Source organism: Geotrypetes seraphini, chromosome 4 (genome assembly GCF_902459505.1).
Source record: "Geotrypetes seraphini chromosome 4, aGeoSer1.1, whole genome shotgun sequence".
In the NCBI taxonomy this organism is placed as follows: Eukaryota; Metazoa; Chordata; class Amphibia; order Gymnophiona; family Dermophiidae; genus Geotrypetes; species Geotrypetes seraphini.
The window spans coordinates 215,634,700-215,659,399 of NC_047087.1; the positions used below are offsets into that span (position 1 = coordinate 215,634,700).

General features: G+C 43.0%; 1 protein-coding gene across 2 annotated transcripts in view; it reads right to left on the reverse strand.

Moving 5' to 3' along the window:
* NRG3 (neuregulin 3) overlaps positions 1-24,700 on the reverse strand; it is a 1,387,275-nt gene that overhangs the window by 906,926 nt on the left and 455,649 nt on the right. Inside the window, exon 1 of one of the 2 annotated variants that reach the window (XR_004539297.1) lies at positions 24,053-24,312. The exons of the other annotated variant lie outside the window; for it this stretch is intronic. The gene's annotated coding sequence lies outside the window, so the exon portion shown is untranslated. Of the gene's footprint in view, positions 1-24,052; positions 24,313-24,700 lie in introns of those variants that run through there. 2 annotated transcript variants of the gene reach the window in all.

Below are 24,700 nucleotides of genomic sequence, written 5' to 3' on the forward strand. Positions count from 1 at the left end.
AGGGGACATGATAGAAACATTCAAGGTACTGAAGGGAATAGACTTAGTAGCTAAGGCAGGGAGAACGAGAGGGCACTCTCTAAAGTTGAAAGGGGATAGATTCCATACAAACGTAAGGAAGTTCTGTGGTAGAAAGCAACATATTTATTTGGCTCATAACTTGCTGGCGCCCGATATTTTTAGCTCACAGTGAAAAAAGTTTGCTCACAACACCCGCCCGCTTAGAGGGAACACTGGTTGGGAGGATAGCTCTCCTGTGCTATAGCATTCCACAATATGATATGATCAGCATGTTTCCAGTTTTGTGGGCTCATATTCTGACCATATCAATCGATGTGATGGTGCTGACTGCTCAGGGCAAAACTTGACCTGGGTATACAGTACAATGCCAGGCCTAATCCAAGCGATCAAATCAAAAGTCCAAAGAAAAACCTCACAATGAAGCATCCAAAGGAAAAGAAAAATCATTTGTTCATTCCTACTTCTTTCTTTGGAGGCCTAATTCAGGCATCAGAATTGAATATCCAGGGCTAGCATGACTACTAGAAGTTATCTGGTTGTTTACAGATATTTAGACTGGTGCCAGATAACAAAGTACATAAAATTTGTTTTTTTGCTTCTTCCACAGACCACCTTAGCACTAAAGCAGGGGTGTCAAAGTCCCTCCTCGAAGGCCACAATCCAGTCGGGTTTTCAGGATTTCCCCAATGAATATGCATGAGATCTATTTGCATGCACTGCTTTCATTATATGCTAATAGATCTTATGCATATTCATTGGATAATTCCTGAAAACCTGATGGATTGCAGCCCTCGAGGAGGGACTTTGACACCCCTGCACAAAGGCATCCTTTTACTAAGGTACATTAAAGGATTTAGCATGAACCAATGTGTGTGCTAAATGCTAAAAAGCCCATGGGAATAAAATGGGCTTCTTAGCATTTAGCATATGCTAATTGTTTGTGTGTGCTAAATTCATTAGTACACCTTAGTAAAAGGAGCCCTATGGGCTTGATTCTGTATAGGAACTCTATATTAGGCACTGCTAGGCATCCTAATCATGGATACTTAGCAACGCTTAACTTAGGAATCCATGTACAATATTTTTAAATTGGCATGGTAATTGACCACATTGGTAATTCAGCCAATTAAAAAAATAATAAATTAAGAATTACGTGTGGAACTCTTAGGATGCCTATCGATGCCTAAGGAAGGAGTGGCATAATGGTTAGAGCAACAGCCTCAGTACCCTAAGGTTGAGGGTTCAAATCCCATGCTCCTCCTTGTGACCCTGGGCAAGTCACTTAATCATCCGTTGTCCCAGGTATGTTACATAGATCGTGAGCCCACCATGACAGATAGGGAAAATACTTGAGCACCTGATTGTAAACAACTTAGATCACTTGATAGGCTGTATATAAATACCTAAAATAAATAAATAAGTGAAGGAGCCCTCCAATACCTAATGATGCCTACCTGAAAAGTATGCGTAGTTAGGGGTGGAGAATAGACACGGTTGACTTAGGTGTCATTAAGCATTCATGTTAGGCACCGGTAAATTAGGCCAACTAAAACCTGGACTGATGTACCAGTGCCTACCTCTATGATACCTAGCAACACCAAAGTACACCTAAGTACCACTAGATTGGATTCTATAAGCGGCCCCTAAAGGTTGATTGACAACTGGGCCGAGCAGCACCTATGCTTAGGGTCCGTTTATAGAATCTGGCCCTAAGGGGCAAATTCTATAAGAAGTGTCCAAAAGTTAGGCGCCAAAATAGGTAGTGTTCAGCACGATTCAAGAAAAATTGGGTGCTGTTTAATGAATCACACTGAGCGGCACCTATGTTGGAGGCGCCCAATAAATAGGCCAGCTCTAGGCACAACTAAAAGTTAGGCGGCCATGCAAGCACTTAAGCACGCTTAAGAGCAGCAATTCTGCAACAAAGCACCTAACACATAGCCACGCCCATGCCTAACATGCATAGTGCCTATTTTTTTGAAGGCCGCCTAAATTTTTAGAGGCGCCTTATTACAGAATCGCTCTTTCTTGATAGGCGCCTCAGTTTCAATTGTTGCTGATTTAAAAAGCTTAATTGAGCTTGTTATTCAATTTAGATAGGCGCTTATCTAGTTGGGTGCCTCCAAAATAGGTGCCTAACATTAGCCGCCGGTTATGGGCCTAAGTGCATAGTGTCATGGCTGTCTTCCCAGATTTTCAGTAGCACTATGGCGTTATACAGTATGTCCCTGAAATTTCTAAAAAAAAATCACCCAGTGAGTAGGAGATAAGTGGCTAGAAACCCTCCTAACCAGTTACCTCCCTCTGAATATCGTCCCACTGTTTTTTGTTTTCGCATGTGGTCTCTCAGTTTAGAAACATTGTATTGTTTATTGTCTGAACAAAATTAATAGTGTAATAAGATCTATGAACAGCTTACTAGAAAATTTGATCTTTATTCAAAACTTTGAAAGGAAAATGTTTCTTTTGCTGTGTTAACTGGTAATCCATCATGGCATTGCACAGAACAGTTTGTCAGAAATTGATTTTTTAATTCAGTTTGTTTTGAATTTATACTCCTTAATTTTAACACTAGAAAACACAGTATTTCACAAGCATGGAAGCATAGAAAAATCCTTTATAGGAATTATGCATTAAAATTCACAAAGGGACCTGTTTACTAAACTGCATTGAGCAGTTAGCATGGATTTTATCAAGCGGGATACTGCACATTAAAACCAGTGAGTGTGGTAAAAATAAAAAAATAAAAAAAATCACAGCTTACTGCTTTACATAAGTAATGGCTGATAGTGAGGATGCATTTAACATTATCTCAAGATAATGGTGATCATTTCTTTTGTTTTATTAGTTTATTTCTGAATAAACATCACAGGAAAAACATAGATCAAGGCAATCACCTGTTGCACTTTATGTTGGCTTTTAAAATTAATAAAGATTTATATATTTTTTTTTTAAAAAAGGCAATCACATGGCCCAAGGGCTGCAATTCCTCCATTGCAGCCCTCAAACAGTTGGCTGAAATGCCCTTTAAATCCAGTAAATTTATTATTGACCACTTGCTGTAGTAACTGCAAACAATCTCTTAAGTAACACACAGTAACACAGTAGATGATGGCAGAAAAAAGAACCTCACGGTCAATACAGTCTGCCCAACAAGGTAGCCAGAGCCTTACCAACCACTCTGTGTAGGCCCAGTTCACCCATGTTTAAATGCCGATTGTGAAGTCACCACCATGCCAACCATATAGGCGGCTAAACACGATAGAGATAATATGTGGTTTATCACTTTCAGTATTCAACGTACCAGTCAAGATGCCTTTCCCTCCATCCTAAGCTGCACAGTTTACCCACTCGCAGTAAGTGACAATAAAATGATCAACACGCTGGAGTTGTCAAACCTTCACCTGTCTCTTGCCACATCTGAGACACAGACCATACAGGCATTTAAGGCATCGACCTCCAATCCCCCCATGCTGGATTTGGCCACTCTTCTTTGTTTCTCTCCATGTGTAGGACCCGATTCTATAAATGCTGCCTAACCACATCTAACTTGTAGGCGCTGGCCTTCCCAGCTATCAGTCAACTGCTAGGCATCCTTTATAGAATCAGCCTAATTTACTGGTACCTAACTCGCAAGGCTAGCAACTCCTACGTTTTAACATGTTTATTCTGCCCCATAACCCCACCTACTTTTCAGATAGGCATCGTTAGGTGGCAGAGGGTGCCTTGACTTAGGTGTCACTTGGTGTCATGTGAATATCTGCCTGCAATCTTAATTTTTTTTCACTCATAGAATAGTTAAGCTCTGGAACGTGTTGCCAGAGGATGTGGTAAGAGCGGATAGCGTAGCTGGTTTTAAGAAAGGTTTGGACAAGTTCCTGGAGGAAAAGTCCATAATCTGTTATTGAGAAAGACATGGGGGAAGCCACTGCTTGCCCTGCATTGGTAGCATGGAATATTGCTACATCTTGGGTTTTGGCCAGGTACTAGTGACCTGGATTCTTATGTTCTTACCATGCCATTTAGCCAATTAAAAACAATTGAGTTGCCTGTGAAATTAAGTTAGGCTACACTAAGTGTTTGTTATAGAATCAGGCCCATACTGTACAACCCTGTGTGGCATCAACCTCTGTTCCCCCATACTGGATTTGGTCTCTCTTCTTTGTCTCTCACTATTTGCAAGACAGACTATTCAAGTCTGTCTCACTTCGGCCTCTGATCCCACTATTCTTGCCCAAGGTAACACCTCAACAGCCATGTTGCATTTCCATCTTCTTTCTATTTAAGCACCCCCTATGTACTGTATACCCCATGCAGTTTTGAATACATTCACAGTTTTCGACCCTACAACCTCTCTCAGAAGGGTGTCCCATGCATCCACCCCTCTATCTGTGAAATAGTATTTCCTGACATTATTTCTGAGTCTACCTTCCTGCAACCTACATTTATGTCTTCTAGGTCTACCACCCCTATTTCTCTGAAAGAGGTTTGTTTGAATATTAATACCTTTCAAGTACTTAAAGGGCTATACAGTATCATATCATATTTTTCTCTTCTTTTTTTTCCCAGTGTATAGTCTCTTCTCATACATCTTATGGCATAAACCCTATACAGTCAAACTTCGGTTTGCGAATAACCTGGTTTGCGAGTGTTTTGCAAGACAAGCAAAACACTCAGCAGACTTTTGACTCGCAAACCGAGTGTTGACTCGATTTGCGAGCACCTCCCCCTCCCCCCCCCCGATAACTGGCATCGCTCCCCCCAGCTCGCAAAGGCCCCCTCGCTCCAACCGGTACCCCCCCCCCCACGTGAACCGGCCCCTCCCACCCGAACAACTTAAACTTACTCCTCCCTCCCCCCCCCCCCCCGGTCTGGCACCGGCACGCAGGCACAAATTGTGCTGGTGCCTAGAAGATCTTCCGGCTTCTGCCTGCCTTGAGCATGCATCTGCGCATGCTCAAGGACTTCTAATTCTCCCTCTCGCCGAGATTCTCGGTGAGAGGGAGAATTAGAAGTCCTTCAGCATGCGCAGATGCATGCTCAAGGCAGGCAGAAGCTGGAAGATCTTCTAGGCACCGGCACGATCTGTGCCTGTGTGCCGGTGTCGGTGCCAGATTGGGGGGGTAAGTTTAAGTTGTTTGGGCGGGGGGGCCGGTTCGCCCGGGGGGGGTGCCGGTTGGAGCGAGGGGGCCTTTGCGAGCGGGAGAAGCAATGCCGGTTATCGGGGGTGGGAACGTATCAAAGCAAGTTTTCATTATTTCCTATGGGGGAACTCGCTTTGATAAACGAGCATTTTGGATTACGAGCATGCTCCTGGAACGGATTATGCTCGTAATCCAAAGTACCACTGTACTAGTTTTCCCCATCCTCTGAACTGCCTCATCTTTTTACATCCTTGTAGAGATATGGCCTCTAAAACTGGACACAGTACTCCAAGTGGGGTCTCACCAATGTCTAGTACTGGGCATCAACACCTCCTTTCTTCTGCTGGTTAAAACTCACTCTATGGGGTGTCCAATCTTTTGGCTTCCCTGGGCCACGTTGGTCTAAAAAAAATGTTTCTGGGGCCGCACAAACATGTGAACGCTCCAGCAAGACAGAGGAGGGAGCCGGCAAGACGGTAAACACCCGGGGGCAGCAGAGGAAAACACTGCATCGCTCTAGACCAGGGCCGCAGAAAATACTCCACTGGGCTGCATGCAGCCCTCGGGCCGCAGGTTGGACACCCCTGCATGCAGTCTGTCATTCTTTGGACAACAGTCACCACCTTGTCACATTGTTACACTGCCTTGAGATCTTCAGACACTATCACCCCAAGTTCTCTCTCCCTATCATCAGAGAAAACAGGGTGGTGTCAAACACTATAACTCCTCTTTTTACTAACGCATAGTGTGGGTTTTAGTGTCAGCAGCAGTGGTAACTGCTCCGATGCTCGTAGGAATTTTATGAGCGTCGGAGCAGTTACCACCGCCTCCGGCGCTAAAACCAGTGCAATGCATTCGTAAAAGAGGGGGTATATTTCTTATAATCGGACATCTAATACACTCTAGTTATACATAAATAATGTTTTCTTCTTCAAAAATAGCTTTAAAACAGTTTCTTTAAGAATAAGTCATTCCACGCAGCAAGAGAATTTGTGACAAAAGTTCATACAATGAGAATTAAAATTAAAAGAGAGAGAAAACATCAGAAATTCAATTGGAAAGGGATCATGGAGCCTCCTGTAGCACACAGCTATTTCAGTACTCACTCCACCAATCCTAATCTTTTTAAATCATTTGTTTCTCCCCCCCCCCAACCTTCCTAAACTTCTAACTCCCTCTTTTACTAAGGTGTGCTAACCTATCAGCACGCGCTAAACGCTGATGCACCCACAGACTAACCTGCACGCATTAGCATTTAGCATGCGCTAAATCGATTAGTGCTTGCTAATCGGTTCGTTCACCTTAGTAAAAGAGGGCCTATGTTTTTTAACAAGAACAAATTTTAAAGTTAGGGCTCCTTTTACAAAGGTGCGATAAGCATTTTAGCGTGCGCTAAATATTAGCACGTGCTAACCATGTGCTAAAAGCTAAGACGTGCATGTTAGTCTATGGACTTGTTAGCGGTTAGCGTGCGTGTATATTTAGCATGTGCTAAAACGTATAGTGAACCTTAGTAAAACAGGGGGTAAGTTATAAATTCATATCCATGCAGCAAAACCACATCAAACTGCAAAGACAATTATTAATACTGCGTGAGACTTAGGGCGCCTTTTACAAAGGTGCGTTAGAAACATAGAAACATAGAAATAGACGGCAGATAAGGGCCACGGCCCATCTAGTCTGCCCACCCCAATGACCCTCCCCTACCTTTTAAGCAGGCAGTAAATTTTCAGCTAACGTGCGCTATTACACGCGCTAATCTTTTGCGTGCGCTAAAACCGCTAGCGCACCTTAGTGAAAAGAGCCCTTAACTGTCCATTAGGACTCTGTCACTGTTTAAATTGCACTCCCAATGCTAGGGAACAGCTACCATACTGTCCCTTTCAGCGTTTTGGTCCGTGGACCTGCCTCAGGGGATTCACCAGCGCACACGTTCATTAGAAGGCAACACACTCAAAGGGAATTCAACTTGTGACTTTCAACATGCACTGCCGTGGGCCTGATGACATCACAGGTAGCAGTGGCTTTGAATTTGCTTGAGAAAAGTTATTATTGAGGTTTGCCTCTATGGCAAACATCTTTTCAAATTATCACTGGGTTTGACTATGCAGCGTAGAAACATTTTACCATGGGTTAACGAGGTAAGTGCTCCGACATTCATAGGAATTCAAGAGCATTTACCTCAGTGACTCACCGTAAAATGCTCTTATGCTGCTTATTAAAAGAAGCCCTATATGTATATTTTTAGATTGACATTCTTTTTTTTTTTTTTAAGAATAGTATCTAGTTTGAGTTTTTCCTTTTCAGGAAAGTTTCTCTTTTTGCCTGCCTCATTGTAGTTTTGCATCTAACTTTCCAGTGCTTATGTTCTTTGTTTGGATCTGTTTTTCATTTGTTTAAATGTCATTTGGCTTTAATATCCTCTTTCACCTCCCTATTTAACCATATTGAAAATGTTTTTATCTTCCATCAGCATTTTGTAATCCATTTGGTCTAGGCATCTAATATTGTTGTTTTTTTAGTTTCATTCTTCTTCCTGGGAATTATGTCAAATGTCATTGTATTATAATTAATATTGATAAGTGGCCCATATGTAAATTGCAAAACCCAGATAAAAAGATGTACTTATCTGGGAGCAATGCAACATTCCTCTGGTAAATATCCTCTGCTGTAAAAGTGAATGTAGAAATGAACAAAAATAAACCCAAAACACCACAAAATCAACAAAGCACATTCAAAGGTGCCTAAACCCTGTCTCTCGACTCGAGTTTCACTCCACGTGTCATCAGGAGGGAGTAAACTACAAATATAAAAAGCTAAAATTACTAATAACTCTTACTTCAAATGTCGGTATCTTAACACCTACTTCTACATCTATCAAAAGCAATTGATATGAAAAACATTTATGTATATTTCAAATTATTCAATATTATCTTCTAAAATTTGCAATAAGTTTCTATGAACTAACCTCATGGTATATCAAACCAAGTAATGATAACATATGTAGCAAATACTGAAGACACAATGCTTTCTAAAAATAGCTTTGACGGATACTCTTCTATACCAGCTGAGATTCATCAGTTTTAATCTAAACTAAACTAAACTAAACTAAATCTTAGGTTTGTATACCGCTTCATCTCCACATTCGTAGAGCTCGGCACGGTTTACAGGAGATGGGATGGAAAGGAACTACAATGAGGGGTTAGAGGTCCAAGTATGAAGAGTTTTTAGAGGGCTTAGAATGCCAGAGATGGAGTAAGTATCAGATTTTAGAGAATAGCCAGGTCTTCAGATGTTTGCGGAAAAGTTGGAGAGAGCTCAGGTTCCGAAGAGGGGAGGAAAGGTTGCTCCAGAGCTTGGTGATTCTGAAGGGAAGGGAGGTCCCTAGTTCTCCTTTATGGGAAATGCCTCTTAATGAGGGGAAGGATAGTTTTAGTTTGTGGGTGGATCTGGTGGTATTAGGGTTTGAGGAGTTCCAAGAAAGAAGGATACATGGAGGGAGGATCCCATGTAGGATTTTGAAAGCTAGACAGGTGCATTTGAAGTTGACCCTGGTGATTATCGGTAGCCAGTGAAGCTTGGACAGAAGCGGAGAGACATGGTCAAATTTAATTTTTGCGAAAATCAGCTTGGCCACGGCATTCTGGATCCGCTGGAGTCTATGAAGGTTTTTCTTAGTTAGGCTTAAGTAGATAGAGTTGCAATAGTCCAATCTGGAAAGGATGATGGATTGGACAAGGACCCGTAAAATGTCATAGAAGAAACATTAAATTTACTAGGAACCTCCATAGTGAAATAAAAGAATGACTAATTTTCTATTTGCCACCTAAATTCAATGACGGGCATAATCAAAACTTTAAAATGTCCAAAACCCTGCCTAAGTCGGCAGGGATGCCCAACTGCTGATAATCAAAACAAACTTTCTGGACATTCAGCAGCACATCTAAGCTGGTGTGTATCCAGAGCTCAAAGGGGCGTGTTAGGAGATGTGTTATGAGTGGGAATTGGGCAGGCTTCCACCTGGACATCCTGAAGCAATAAAGCTTTTCTAGGACATCCTAGGTGGAACGTACATGCTGGAACTTAGACCAAAGTAAATAGATCTAAGTGCCCCAATAGTGACCAAACTGACAAGATGACCACTGGAGGATTTAAGGCATGACCCCCCTCCATATTCTCCTAATGATCATGACCCCCCAACCACCACCACCACCCATAGATGGGGTAAAAAAAAAAAAAAGCACATTGAAGGCTTGTCATCAGCTGAATGTGGCAGAGGAATCCCCATCAGCTGAGTCGGTTTCAGGGATTCCTCCTGCTGGGCAATCAGGTCACAAAAAGACAGCGAGGAACTCCAGAGAGATTTGAAACAACTTGAGAGATGGGCAGAAAATTGGCAGATGAATTTTAATGTAGAAAAATGCAAAGTGATGCACCTGGGCAGCAAAAACAAGGAGCATGAGTATAAACTGTTAGGTATAACATTGGGGAAGAACGAACAAGAAAAAGACCTGGGGGTACTGATAGACAGGACCCTGAAGCCGTTGGCTCAATGTGCAGCGACGGCAAAGAAAGCTAACAGGATGTTAGGTATGATAAAGAAGGGAATCACGAGTAGATCAAGGGAGGTCATAATGCCGCTTTATAGAGCAATGGTCAGACCACACTTGGAATACTGTGTCCAACACTGGTCTCCATACCTGAAGAAGGATATAACACTGCTGGAGAGCATGCAGAGGCGAGCGACGAAGCTAGTAAAAGGTATGGAGAACTTGAGCTACAAAGATCGCCTCAGAAAACTGGGATTATTCACCCTGGAGAAGAGAAGACTGAGAGGGGATCTGATAGAGACTTTTAAAATACTAAAAGGAATCGATAAAATGGAGCAAGCTCACTCACCAGCAGGGGGAAAGGATGGTGAGTAGAGAATGACACGGTGAAAAAATTGGTCCCCGTCACCGCCCCGTCCCCGTCTCACCATCCTTTGCACCGCCCCGTCACCGCCATTCCCTTCACCGCCCCGTCACCGCCACTGCCACCCCATTCACCGCCCCGTCACCGCCACTGCAACCCCATTCACCGCCCCGTCACCGCCACCGCTGCATACATAAAAGCCTCAAACGGGTACGATTTTAAATACTTTTCTTTATTTACGTATAAAGGAAACATTCTTTAAAACTTTAAAACTTAGTTAAATATTAGTTAATAACTATACAAAAACAAACACGACATGTACTTTTAATGCTTACAATGTTAGCCTACATGGTAAGTAGACGCGGCCGCTGTACCTAATCGCGGCAAAGATCTCCCTGCCATGATTAGCATAGTGACCGCGGCTACGGCTGCAAGTCTCCCCTCCCCCCAGCGATCACGGCAGGAGGGCACCCAACCCCTCCTGTAGACCCCCCCCAACGGCCCTCCCGACAATCGCAGCAGAAGGGTACCCAACCCCTCCTACCGGTCCTCCCAATGGCCTCCCCTAAGATCACCGGCAGGAGGGTACCCAACCCCTCCTGCTGGACCCCCCCCCAACGAACCCTCCCACCCCGGAACCCCCTTAGTCTTACTTTCCAAGTTGGACCGGACGGCTCCTCACACGTATGGCCAGCAGGCTTGCCTCCGTCCAAATGAGGCGGGCCCGCCCCTACCCTGCCCAACCCACAGGATCCTAGGGCCTGATTGGTCTAGGCACCTAAAGCCACTCCCGCTATAGGAGGGGCCTTAGGTGCTTGGGCCAATCAGGCCCTAGGATCCTGTGGGTTAGGCAGGGGAGGGGAGGGGCGGGCACGCCTCATTTGGACGGAGGCAGGCCTGCTGGCCAGACGAGCGAGGAGCTGTCCGGTCCAACTTGGAAAGTAAGACTAAGGGTGGTGTTTCGGGATGGCGGGGTTTGTTGGGGGAGGGTCAGGCAGGAGGGGTTGGGCACCCTCCTATTGGCAATATAGGGGGCCGTTGGGGAGGCCGGCAGGTGGGTTGGGCACCCTCCTACCAGTGATCATAGGGGGGCTGTTGGGGAGCTGGCAGGAGGGGTTGGATATCCTCCTGCTGCGATCGTCGGGGGGGGCTGTTGGGGTAGGCAGGAGGGGATGGGTACCCTCCTGCCACGATCGTTGGGGAGGGCTGGTTCTGTCGGCATGAAGGGCTGAGCACCTTCCTGCCGGCGATCGTCGGGGGGGGGCGGGTTCTATTGGCAGGAAGGGTTGATCTGACAAATGAGGAGCCAGTATATTGGGGGGCGGAGTCAATGCGGCAACGTGCAAGTTGGATCGAGAGTTGGAGGAGACAGACAACATGGCGGAGACATCAAACACCCGGTCACGAACATGGTGAAACACAGGTAAATAGCGGTTCCTAGAAGGGGGTACATTGGCCTGCGGGGACAAATCTTTTCACCGTTTTTGCGGGCGGTGAAAACTTTTGTCCCCGTGTCTGCGGCGATTTGGCTTTGGAGTCTCCATAACCCGCAGCCAAACCGCAGCCACGCCGCAGCTCCCTGCGGGGATCGCTCCCCGTGTCATTCTCTAATTTATTTATTTATTTATTTATTTATTTGGATTTCTATCCCGTCCTCCCAGTAGCTCAGAACGGTCTACAATGAACATGATTTGTGAGCAAGTAACAACGTTATTCACATTGTCAAATGTGACTCGGACAAGATGTCATGGCCTGAAGCTGAGAGGGGACACGGCCAGGACAAATGTCAGAAAGTTCTGCTTCACACAGTGAGTGGTGAACGCCTGGAACTCTCTCCAGGAAGAGATGGTGGAGGAAATCACCATTCTAGGATTTAAGGGAAAATTAGACGCACATCTTCTTGCAGGACATATTGAGGGATACGAGTGAATAAGGTATTCGCCAGGGTACACCTGGCTGAGCCTCCGCGTGTGCGGATCACCGGACTGGATGGACCCCAGGTCTGATCCGGTGCAGGCATTTCTTATGTTCTAAGCTGATGGGTATTCCCCCTGCCAGGATCAGCTGAGTCGTGAGCCCCCAAATTGCCCAACATTCCCTTGATATCCCCAGACAACCTACCCCCACCACCGCATCCCCCAACATACGGAAACAAGACAGAAAGAAAATTGATTTGAGTTTTGCTGCTGAAGAAGGATTTTAGGCATGTTGTGGATCACCAGAAGAACTAACAAATCGATTTTGGAAGAGATCAAACCGGCTATGTCATTCGAAGTCCAAATGATGACATTACGGCTGTCTTATTTTAGTCACACAATCAGAAGAGAGATCACTGGAGAAGGACATCATGTTTGGGAAGATCGAAGGAACCAAGCAAAGAGGGCAGCCTGAAATCTGATGGCTGGACACGTTGAAAACAACTATGGGGATGATGCTGGAGGACCTTTCCGGACTAGCACAAAACTGATTTCTTTTAAAACCTGCAATTCATCAAGTCACTAGGACTCGAACACGAGTTGATGGCACCTAACCACAACAATAATTTCTTTAGGTTCATAATAGTGGATTTGGATATGCAGGAAGAGCTTTCGAAAAATGCTAAATTCTAATATTCCTACCGGGTAATTACAAGCTACAATAAAGAAAAGGGAATCTTAATGATTATACTGTTACTGCCTACTAAATTATATTAAAAAGAAATTAGACTTCTGAGAATTACTATTGATCCAGTGCTATAACCTACAACAAGTACAATTGATAATAATACTTTTTTTTAAAAGTATTATTTAACAACAACAAAACAAAATAAAAAACAATGGGAATTTTATCCACAGGCAATAAAAAAATCATTAGATTTCAGTTTGCAATAAAATCATCTTTCATATAGGGAAATAGACAGCTTAGATTTGATGCAGATGTTCTGGAACAATTTTAATTAATGAAAACTATCAGGTGGTATATGTACCTAATGACACATACACTCAAACTTGCTGCACAAGGGTCTTTTTAACATGACATTTCATTAATTGAAAATGCACCATATTGAACAAGAAGCCTGCAGAATGAATAAAAATGGAAATTTATCTCATGCAAAGGGGAAACTTTCTCAGTTTCCTGAACATTGAGGTCTAGATTCTCTAAATGGCACCGTTAGCGTTGGCCGCTTAGAAAAATGGCACCGATCACGTGCCAATGACCTGACGGCACTGTTTAGAGAATTGTGGCCACGTTGAAAGTAGGCAACAGAAATATAGGCCAGGGTTTTACAGAACTACATTTCCAGTGCCTACTTTTGACATGAATTGTTCCATAGAGGCACCTACTGACGCCTACATTAACTTCTGGCAAAAACCACACCCACTTTAGACATAGGCACCAGTAGGTATCTCTATGGATGGGAGTTGGATGCTGATTTTTGTTAAATTAGATTTTAATTGGTTTTAAATGACACACCATTTATCATCAATCAAAATCATTAAGTTAGTTGGCGATAGGGCACCTACCACTGCCTAACTTACAGCGCACCATAGAAAATTTGGGTCGGAGGGCTCAATATGCATAGGAATTTTTTTTTCCCTAACTTTTGAGAGTTATGCTTTTAAATTTTCCTATGAAAATTACTATGGCTCAAAATTTCATTATAGTCTTCAATTTAGGAAGCATAAAATGTGGGTAACAGAAGGGGCAGCTTTAGGGCAGGGGAAAATACTTTTGAACTTAGGGGTCCTTTTATCAAGCCGCGCTAGCGGGGTTAGCGCGTCGGACATTTCATCATGCGCTAACCGCCACGGCCGGCTAAAAAACTAATGCCTGCTCAATGCAGGCATTAGCGGATAGCGCGGCAGGCGGTTTAACGCGCGGTATTATGCGCGTTAATCCCCTACCGCAGCTTAATAAAAGGACCCCTTAGTATTGATTTTCACCACTAGATTCATAAATTAGGCTCATAAACCTAAGAAAATGAATGACAGGTCTAAATTTATAAGCGTGGAGAGGGATAATAATAATAATAAAAAATGTTTAAGTCCATTTTAGGCCTAGGGCGCTAGTTGCCCAAGGTCAGCAGCGTCTAAAGTCCATTCTCATAAAATACATCTAAAAATATTTTTTTTCAAGAATTGTCTAATTATAGGACCAGCAGTTTGATCGTCCAAACCGTCAAGTCATCTATCTTTATACCACATTCTCGTCCAAAAAATTGTCCAAGTCCATAACACCTAGAAAAAGACCTTTTGGGTACGAGAGGAGTCAGCAAAGTGATGGACTGGCCTCCCAGACATAGCAACAGAGTAGTGGGGTACCTTACAGGGCACTGCTGTAAACTTCACAAAAAGGGTGCCACCTAAACATCTCTCCACAATTCCCTTGCAGGTCATGATGAGCTCCCATAAAACCTACTAGACCCACCTGTCTACCACCGAAATAGCTGTTATGGCTGCAGGTGACACCTATATGGCAGTACAGTAGGGTTTGGGGGGGGGGCTATTGGGTGCACATGTTCCATCATAAATGCAGTAGTTAAAGTAGCTTATGGGCTTGGGTCCTCCTCTCTATGGTTCATTAGCCCCTTCCCCCCTTCCCACCGACTACTGTGCAGCTCTACTAGGCTTTTCTCTGCCAGGTGATGATGTTCTAGAGACAGGTATGTACATTTTTATTCTGATTTTTATGGTGATGTGGGGGGCGGGGGTCAGTGATCACTGGGGGAATATGGGGGTTCTGTACTTTGTCCCTGCAGTGGTTATCTGGTCACTTTGGATACCTTCTGAGCACTTAGACCGGTTTTTAGATCACCTAAGTCACAATGTATAAGTTCCATCTAGGCAAATTTTCGATTATCACTACAGGATGACTAAGGGGTCCTTTTACTAGCCGTTTTAGCGTGTGCTAAATGCTAATGCTTACATTATATCCGATAGCTGTTTTAGCACACGCTAATATTAAGCGTGCGCCATAGTAAAAGGATGCCTAAGTTTGTTCAGTCCACATCCTGACTACCTCCCACCCTAACCACTCCTCGAAAACGCCCCTTTTTTGCTCTGGGTGCACAGCGGCAGTCAAAAGGCCTAAGATGCCTCTAGATTTGTCTAAAACCCATTTCAATTATTGACACTTGGACGACCTGTCTTTTAGGCTGGCCAAGCGCCAATTTAGGCGGGTTTTTAGGTCTATTTTTGTTTCGATTATGTACCTCATTACTTTTAAGCTCCTAAATTAAGATGAATTTTCAGTTAACACTCGTATGCTTATAGGTTTGGCTAAAAATAGGGATCAGATTTAGGAGATCAGCTTTTTAAAAAAATAATATAGGGCTACTTTTACAAGACCGTGGTAGTGATTCTACCATGGCAAATGCACTAAAACACATAAGAACTGAATGGGCTTTGGTGCATTTGCCGTGGGCGGGGGGGAAAGAGGAATCACTACCTTGGCTTTCTAAAAGTAGCCCATAATCCCTAAAAGGATCTATGTACCTTTTGGCCCTAAATTTTTCTAAGGGGTCCTTTTATTAAGGTGCTCTAGCTGGTTTAGCACGCGCTAAAGATTTTTGTGCACTAAATGCTAAGACATCCATTATATTCCTATAGACACCTTAGCATTTAGCACATGCTAATCTTTAATGCACGCTAAATCAGCATATCTTAATAAAAGGACCTCTAAGTCTTGAATTTGAGTGGCTTTAATTCATTGTAGTGCTTCATTACAAATGTACCATTATCTCAGTAGTTTTGATTTTCAATCAGATTGTATCATAGAGAGAGGAGAAAAACTCTTTAAATAGGGACTGGTGAGTTGAGATGTCATTCAAATCACATTAAAATCTCATGCACCAAAAGCATTTTGTTCAATTTATTAAGACTTGACATTAGTTTTCAAAGTAGCTTCTAAATAAACACATGTCATTGCTTAACATAAATAATTTAGCTTTCCATAAATGCTAATTAATCATGATGCTTAAAACCAGAATGTCATGAGTTAACAGCTAAAATTTCTTTAAAATGAACACCACACTGAAGCAGATGAGTTTAATTGAACATCTTACTCAGGGGGACCTTTTACAAGCATTCTTCAAAAAGTTTCCGCAGTTTAATGTTTTCATGGGAAATGGTTAGGGTGGAAGAAGTAGTAAGAGAGCGTGTCATAGAATGTCATAGGGCTCATAATCGAAAAGGAAATACAAAAACCAGTCTAAATTGATTCTTGGATGATCAATAAAACAAGTCGTCCAAGTGCCGATAACCGAACCGAGTTTTGGATGTATGTAAAAATGACTTAGGCTTCTTCAGTGCTACTATATGCTCAGAGCTAAAAGGGGCATTTTAGGAGGAGTGGCGAGGGCGGGATTTGGGCCGGACATGGACCAGACTAGACTTAGGCCCTCATTTACTAAGGTGCGCTAACTGATTAGAGCGTGCTAATCGATTTAGTACACGCTAAACGCTAACACGTGCATGTTAGCATATGGACGCATTAGCATTTAGTGTGCGCTAATTCAATTGGTGTGCACTATTCGGTTATCGTACCTTCGTAAAAGAAGAAGTTAGTCATACTGCAAGTACAACCAAAAGTGTAACAAGACTGCCCCTAGACGGAAATTGTATGTTGTGACTTAGGCCATGTAAAACCATATCTAAGTGGCCAGAAGGTATCCAAAGTAACCAGATAACCACTGTAGAGACAAAGTACAGACCCCCACACACTCCCTAATGATCACTAACCCCCCTCCCCCCCAATAAAATCAGAATTAAATATTTACATATCTGCCTCCAGAACATCAGCACTTGGCATAGGAAAGCCTAGTAGAGCAGCACAGAGGTGGCTTAAGTAATCTGGCAGGTGGGCTAGTAAACAATAGAGATGAGGACCCAGGCCCATAAGCCACTCTAACCACTGCATGTGCACCCCCCAACCAACCCCCCCCTCCAAACCCTATTGTATAGCCATATAGGTGCCACCTGCAGTCATAAGGGTTATTGGGGTTATAGACAGGTAGATTTAGTAGGTTTTGGGGGGCTCACCATGACCTATAAGGGAGTTGTGGTGAGATGTGTATATGGCACGCTTTTGGTGGTTTGCAGCAGTGCCTTGTAAGGTACCCCACTACTGTGTTGCCATGTCTGGGTGTCCAGTCCATCACTTTACTAGCCCCTCCCACATCCAAAAGGTCTTGTTCTAGGCATTTTTGACTTGGACAAATTTTTGGACGAGAATGGGGTATAATGATAGATGACTTAGCGGTCTGGCAACTGAACATCTGGACGTATACTTAGACGATTTGCAAAAGAAAAAAATATTTTGGACGTAATTTTCAGGAATGGACTTTTAACACTGCCAACTTTGGGTGACTAGCGACTTAGGTCCAAAACCGACAGAGTGATTATGTGGAAAAATGATGTAATTTGCTTTTGAGATATTTAATAATGTAAAAAAAATAAATAAATAAAGTGCAGAAAATGTTTGAAGATCCCTCGTATAAAGCAGCGCTAAAATGTGGCCTTAGTGTGTGCTTAGGTGGGTTTTTTGCACGTGCTAAGTCCATTTTTGAAGTTTGCACTTACCACAGGATATCTGAGCATGCCCTGTGGTAAGCCTTTTTTAGCTGTGGTAAGCACAAACTATACTTACCACAGCTTGGTAAAATAATTCCTTAGGGAAGTATCTGTTATATTTGTTTGTTTTTTTAACTATTACTTAGGCCTGCCTTTCATTAATCATATGTCATCATAACTCTGAACTAGCTTAATCTATTTGACTTCCCAAAATAAATTGTGCTTCACTCTGCGGTTCTACCCTTATTTTGAGTCTTTACTCAAAGTTGTATTTATAATGAACATTCTTAATAGTGAGATAGCCAGCTATGGGACCTATGAATGGGGCATGTTTACTAAAGAGCATTAAGGTTTTGTACTTAACAAGGGGTTAACAGCCATAATTAACCCACGTTAAGTGCAAAAGCTTTATGGTAACTGTTGGGGTGGGGGGGAGATGTCTAGCATTCATAGAAGCAGGAAACAACCCGCACAGTAGAGCCTGAGCCAGGCACAGCGGCTACAAACTCCTTGCCGCTTCAGATTTCATCATTCAACTTCTATCTATCTCATTAAAACAAAACTTTTTTGAGTTTCAAAATGTGTTTTATCAGCAATGCAGCGGTACGGCGATGGGAGCATCTTGTGCCCCATCTTTGGCCAATCTTTTTATGGCATATTTTGAAGATCTATATGTATATCCATCCAGGTGGTTTCCACATATTTTGTTGTCGGTACATAGATGATATTTTTGTATTATGGGATGGAACACCTGAAGATCTTCTATGTTTTGTAGAGGAGTTGAATATATGTACTCAGACCATTAAATTTACTTGCACATTAGATTTGAAGAAGATTGCGTTCCTGGGTGTTCTTATTGAAATCAGAAATCAAGCCTTTTTACATAAGAACATAAGAAGCGCCATCTCTGGATCAGACCTTCGGTCTATCAAGTCCGGCAATCCGCACACGCGGAGGCCCAGCCAGGTATACACCAGGCATGACACAGGCAGTATACAAGCTAAATGAACGATCAAATAACAACGGAAAATGTTTAAAGATAAGTAATCAGCTGTCAACTGCTTTTCTAACCAAAGGAGTTATGCATTTTGAATAGTTAGAAATAAGATTTTAAATATTTAAGTTGCACTGGATAAAATTCTAAAAAAAAGTTTGAAAAACAAAAAAAATAAGTTAAATTACTATATAGGATTCGGGTTTTTGGCCTATGACTGGAGCATGGAGCTGTAACACTACACTGACTGTTCAGTCCATGATAGGACTACGCGTAGGCTCCGATTCTGAGGCCTTTTCCTGAATAATAGTGAGATATATGCTGGATGCATCTCCTACATTAAGTGGTATATATTATTTATGTTAGTAGAGTATAATTTTTAGTCACCCATATCCCTCTATGCCTCTCGTAAGGAGATGTGCATCTAGTTTGCTTTTAAATCCTAGGATTGGCGATTCTGCTATAACCTCCTCTGGGAGAGCATTCCAGGTGTCAACCACTCTTTGCGTGAAGCAGAACTTCCTGATATTTGTCCTGGACTTGCTCCCCTTTAGCTTCATTCCGTGTCAAATTGGACATTGTAAATAATTTTTTTTCCTGCTCTATTTTGTCGATTCCTTTCAGTATTTTAAAGGTTTCAATCATATCCCCTAAGTCGTTCCTCGTATTCCAGTTTCTCCATACCTTTTACTAGCTTTGTTGCTCGGCTCTGCACTCTCTCCAGCAGTTTTATATCCTTCTTTAGGTTGGGAGACCAATGTTGGACACAGTATTCCAAATGTGGTCTGACCAGTGCTCTATAAAGCTGCATTATAACCCTCTCCGATCTACTCATGATTCCCTTCTTTATCATGCCTAACATTCTATTTGCTTTCTTTGCCGCCACCGCACATTGTGCCGATGGTTTCAGGGTCCTATCTATCAGTACGCCCAGGTCCTTTTCTTGTTCGCTCTTACCCAGAGTTGCTCCTGACATTCTTTACTCATGTTCCTTGTTCTTTCTGCCTAAATACATTACTTTGCACTTTTTCACATTAAACTTCATCTGCCATTTCACTACTGTGTATCGTAAGAATACAGACCGCACTACATTTTTACACTTTCAAAGTTCACATCCTATGCATTTGAAAGAAAGTTTACCCAATTCCCAGTTTTTGAGATATCGAAGAATCTGCTCTACTACAGAGGAATTTAAAATTCAGGCTAAGTTATTGCAAGAGAAACTGTGAGCCAGAGGGTACCCTGATCAGTGTGTGAAGAGAGCGTATACTAGAGCTCTCTATAACCCTAGAGATCGATTATTAGAGTACTCTAAATCTGGTTCTGAAGATCTTAGAATTACATGCATCCTCCCGTATTCCCAGCAAGCGAGGACATATAGTCACAGTTTAAAAAAATATTGGAATTGCCTGTCTGTACATCCCTGTTTTAGAGATAGTACTGTGATGTTTGCATTTTCCCCGCAATAAAACTATACAAGATCTATTATGTCCAACTAGCAAAGTAGCTATTGAACCTTCAATAGTGCCATTTAATGGAAGAGGGAGGATGGGCCATATGTCATGTGGACATTGTTCTGTGTGCAATGTAATGGAAGTTTGCACATCTTTTGTGAATCCTGTAGACCACAAAAATGTTATGCATTATACAGTGCGACAGACAGTGAAAGATGCGGGGTAGTGTACATCATTAAATGTCCTTGTCAGAAGCTTTATGTGGGACAGACTTCCCGAGCATTTAAAACTAGACTTGTAGAACATAGATCCTGCATCGCTAGAGAGCGAGTGGAAGCCCCTCTGGTCCAGCACTGTATGGATCAGCAACATAACTTTCAAGACTTGCGTTACTGGGTTCTGGAATATGTGATTCCCGTCTGTTCGGTGGGGGAGGGGTTGACTTTAAACAGCTGCTACTAAGAAGAGAACAGCGCTGGATTTTTGCTTTACAAACTTGTATACCTATTGGATTTAATAGTGGTGTAGAATGGAGAGCTTGTTTTTAATCTATTCCATTTTTTGAGCTTTTTTGAAACATTGTGACATCATCGCGTTGGTCTCGTAATGACGTTTGAAGCTTTAAGTCAGAGAACGCCGAGAGGCCATTTTACAATAGGAGGTGAAGCTGGTTAACTAACGCTGTGAGCTGAACCACTTTTGATTTTGGTTTTTTGGTTTATGTTTTGAATTTGATGGTTTACAATACAAATAAGCTTTTTATTTTTGTGTAGCAATTCCCTGATGAAGCTCGGTTGCGAAACAGGGAGCCCTGTTGGAGATTGTGGCGATGCACAGCAAGTGGCAAGGAGTTTGTAGCCGCTGTGCCTAGCTCAGGCTCCACTGTGCGGGTTGTTTCCTGCTTCTATACCCCAGCACTAAGATGAAGACTACTATGAACACCATTTTTTAAGATAAGTGTGATTTGATTTTGGTATTCTTTAAACATAATTGAAATTTGTATGATATTTTTCCACTTATCTTGGAGTTTTTGACCAAGGATGTGTCTGAGTACCTCAAGGTTGGTTTTTTGAGATGGGCTTGTCTATTCGGGCAATGTTTTTGTATCCCTTTTAGACACTGAGGTCTTTTCTCCATTTATTGTGCAGGAATGTCAGTAGTGTGGGGGTCACTTGGATGTGGTATATGAGTATTGAATTTTTTGACATCCTTTCTTGTGTGGGAGTTTTTTGTAGCATTCATAGAAACATGATGGCAGATAAAGGCCAAATGGCCCATCTAGTCTGCCCATCTGCAGTAACCATTATCTCTTTCTTTCTCTGAGAGATCTCACGTGCCCAGGCCCTCTTGAATTCAAATACAGCCTCTGTCTCCACCACCTCTTCCAGGAGACTGTCCCATGCATCTACCACCCTTAGCTTACTCCGGAGCCTGCATTTTCCAGCTGACATTGAGGTGCTGACACTGAGGTGGTGTTAAGTCAAGCAGCCTTAATTGCACATTTGCCAGGTAGCGCATGTTACCCACAAAGCACTGACTGCAATGTGCAGACCACGCTCAGTCTCCATCCATACTTTGCCTAGTTCCTGCCCAATCTCACACTACACAGTGTGAGGCTGATATTCAGATCATGGGAGGAAACCGGGCTACATCTCATGGTCGGTAGTAAGCCCAGATATTCATTGCTGGACCATTTCCAGTGACTGGATTTGAATATCTGGGGTTTATTTTACTGCTATTAACTTAGGCCCTCTTTTACTAAGCCACTGTAGAGGTTTCTACTGCGGCCTGAATGCTAAAATGCTCCAACGCTCATAGAATTCCTACTCCAAGAACTTACTTGCTGCTCTAATAGGTCTGGCCATAACATCTGAAGCTGTCATACAGGCTAGTATGTACTATTTCTTTCACATCTTTCAGTGGTGGGAGAGAGTCAGTGACCACCGGGGGTGTAAGGAGGGTCATTCTTTAATCCCTCCAATGGTCATCTAATCTTTTTTGGTACCTTTTAGGTTCTAATTCATTACTGAAACAAGTCTAGCCTCAAACGTCCAATTTTTTTTTCCCTGGACGTTTTCTACTATGTTCCATTATTATTGCAGAAATATATCAAAATCACAAGCCCATCCAAGTCCCACCCAAAACATGCTGCCAACATACCACCTTGACATTTATTTGCACTGCATATAAATTTCATAGAAAACTGTCTTAAAAATGGGTTTCAAAAATAGCAATTTGGATGTTTTGCTGGCAAAAACATCCAGTTGCCTCTTTATGACACTTTTTAGGCATTTTTTTTCTTTCAAAAATGAGTTGCTATGCTCATTAAAAACTCATGGTAGCTGCTTAGCACACTTTAGTAAACATGCCCCCAAATGTATTAGCAAATAGCCCCCATTCATGTAAATGAGTCTTATTCATTAACAATGCATGTAAGGAACATTAATGCACTTGCCCATATTTGTGCATTTGGAAAAATTGACCCCTATATTTATTATAAACACTATTGTGAGGACAATTTTCAGCTGTGCCCTATCAGACTAAATCTGAGCTTCTAATTCATGGTGTACTGGAATAGCCATTTAAGACACCCAAAATAGCGTTGGCTGCCTCTAACGATATTCTCACAGTAGTACTCTTATACCAAAGCAAGACCCCTAGTGGTAGTACTGTGAGTAGATCTCATGTGAGTTGAGAGAGGGAATTAGGGGTGGGCGAGGGTAGGGATTGGAGGTGCCACACTTATTTTGTCCAGGGTGGGATTTTGGGTAGGGAGGTCGGGATTGCAATTGGAACCAAGGGGTTCAGGAAGAAGATCAGAACTCGTAGGGTCAGGAGGGGGGGTTTAAAACACATGGGGGTGGTTCAGAAGGGGGATAAAAACTGAGAGGGAGGGTCAGGAGTAATACCAAAACCCTGGAGGCAGAAGGCAATTGGAACACATAGGAGTAGTTTGGAGGGAGATAAAAAATAATGTGGGTTGGGATGGGACTTTGGACATGACAGAAGGGAAGATATGGATTTGGGGGTGGACCACCGCAATGTGTAGGGTTTTGGGGGCTCCAAATACCATGTGCAGTACATGCAAAGCAGATACTGGGCACACACCCCGCATGTACCAGACAGACTTTTGTATTTTGTCACCAGACGGACCCGCGAGGAAACTGCGGGGGACCGCCGACTGGTGGCAGCACGAACCTGGCGCAGCTCCCAAAGGGGGAGACCCTAAACAGTAGTGAAGTTCTTTGGCTCTACAATAATAATACTTCCAAGCCAACAAGTCCTCAGACTATTGCAGTAGGTTTATTCTATCAAAAGGAAAAAACAACAAAAACTATTCCACTGGCTTTTCCTCCTCTAACAAACAGTTCATAGTAGCCAGTTAATAGTCTTACAAACAAACTTAAGTTTTGTCCCAGGTAAGTAATCCTATGTTCAAGGCAATCTCCTGGCAGCTTCAAACCAGAAAACAAAACAAAAGAAACACTTTAACACTTCTTCCTAGAGTCCTGGGCTTTCTGTAACACAGTCCTGCTCTTCACCAAGCTCCTGTATAATAAATCACAAAATAAAAGTTCAGAGCAATACAGCTTGTAAACTTCGCCTCTCTCGGCTGCAGCAACTCTCCAGTCTCTGGAGACTGGGAACAGAATTGCTGGGTCCACCTTTTACGATTGGCTTTTACAAGCACCCACAAAAATCCCAACCCTAGGTCTACGGGGAATCTTCCCCAATTCTGCAAGTCACTGGCTTGCAATGCAGCCAACAAAAGAAAACCACACCAGCTTCCTACAAGCTCAGTCCCAGCTGGTGTAGAGCAGTTCAATTAGTGCTGTGCACAACTCCAGCACTGCTTTCAGCCCAGCCCCCACTGCTGTGCAACAACCTTTCTCAAAACAGTTCCTTCAGTAAATTGTCCCAACAAAAATCTAAATAGAGTAAGATAAGTTACTGGCAAGAAACTGCCAAACTCACATCCTTCGGTTCCACCGATTCAGCTTCAGGCACTCTAAACTCAGCTATGTCCATATATTCTTCTGGAGCCTCCAGCTCTGTAATCTCCTGGGGTGCAGAGCTGTCCCATTCCATGGGCTCCTGGCTTGTGCCTTGCCTTTGCCTGGCCAGAAGAGCCCTATCTGCCAGGTCTTCCTGTGTTGCCTCCTTTACAGTCATTGAGAGCTGTTTTAAGGTGTTAAAGCCATTCCCTAGCTCATGTGGCTGGGGCACAGGTTTGAGTGCTCTCTGGCTCCCTCTCAGGTCACTGGGAATATTACTGTTAGGGAACTGATTAAACTTCCTAAGGGAGCTTACTCTCCTAACAGGCTCTGGCTCTAGCATGGGTTCCAGCTCGGGGTCAGGTTCATGCTCCTCAGGATAGGCAGCCCTGTCCTTAGCAACCTCCGAGGGACTACCTTTAACTGGTTTCCTGCCTTGGGGAACTGGTTTAGTGCATGTCTTACTCCTGACAGGTTCATCCCTGGGGATGGAAATGTCACAATTTACACTATATTATGTTTTACGGTTAACATAGCATAAGTGGAAACAGTTTATCTTTATGGATATTCCCTACTCTTCTACAATGGAGAACAAATATCCATCTTTTTAGCCTCCCCAAGTCCCATC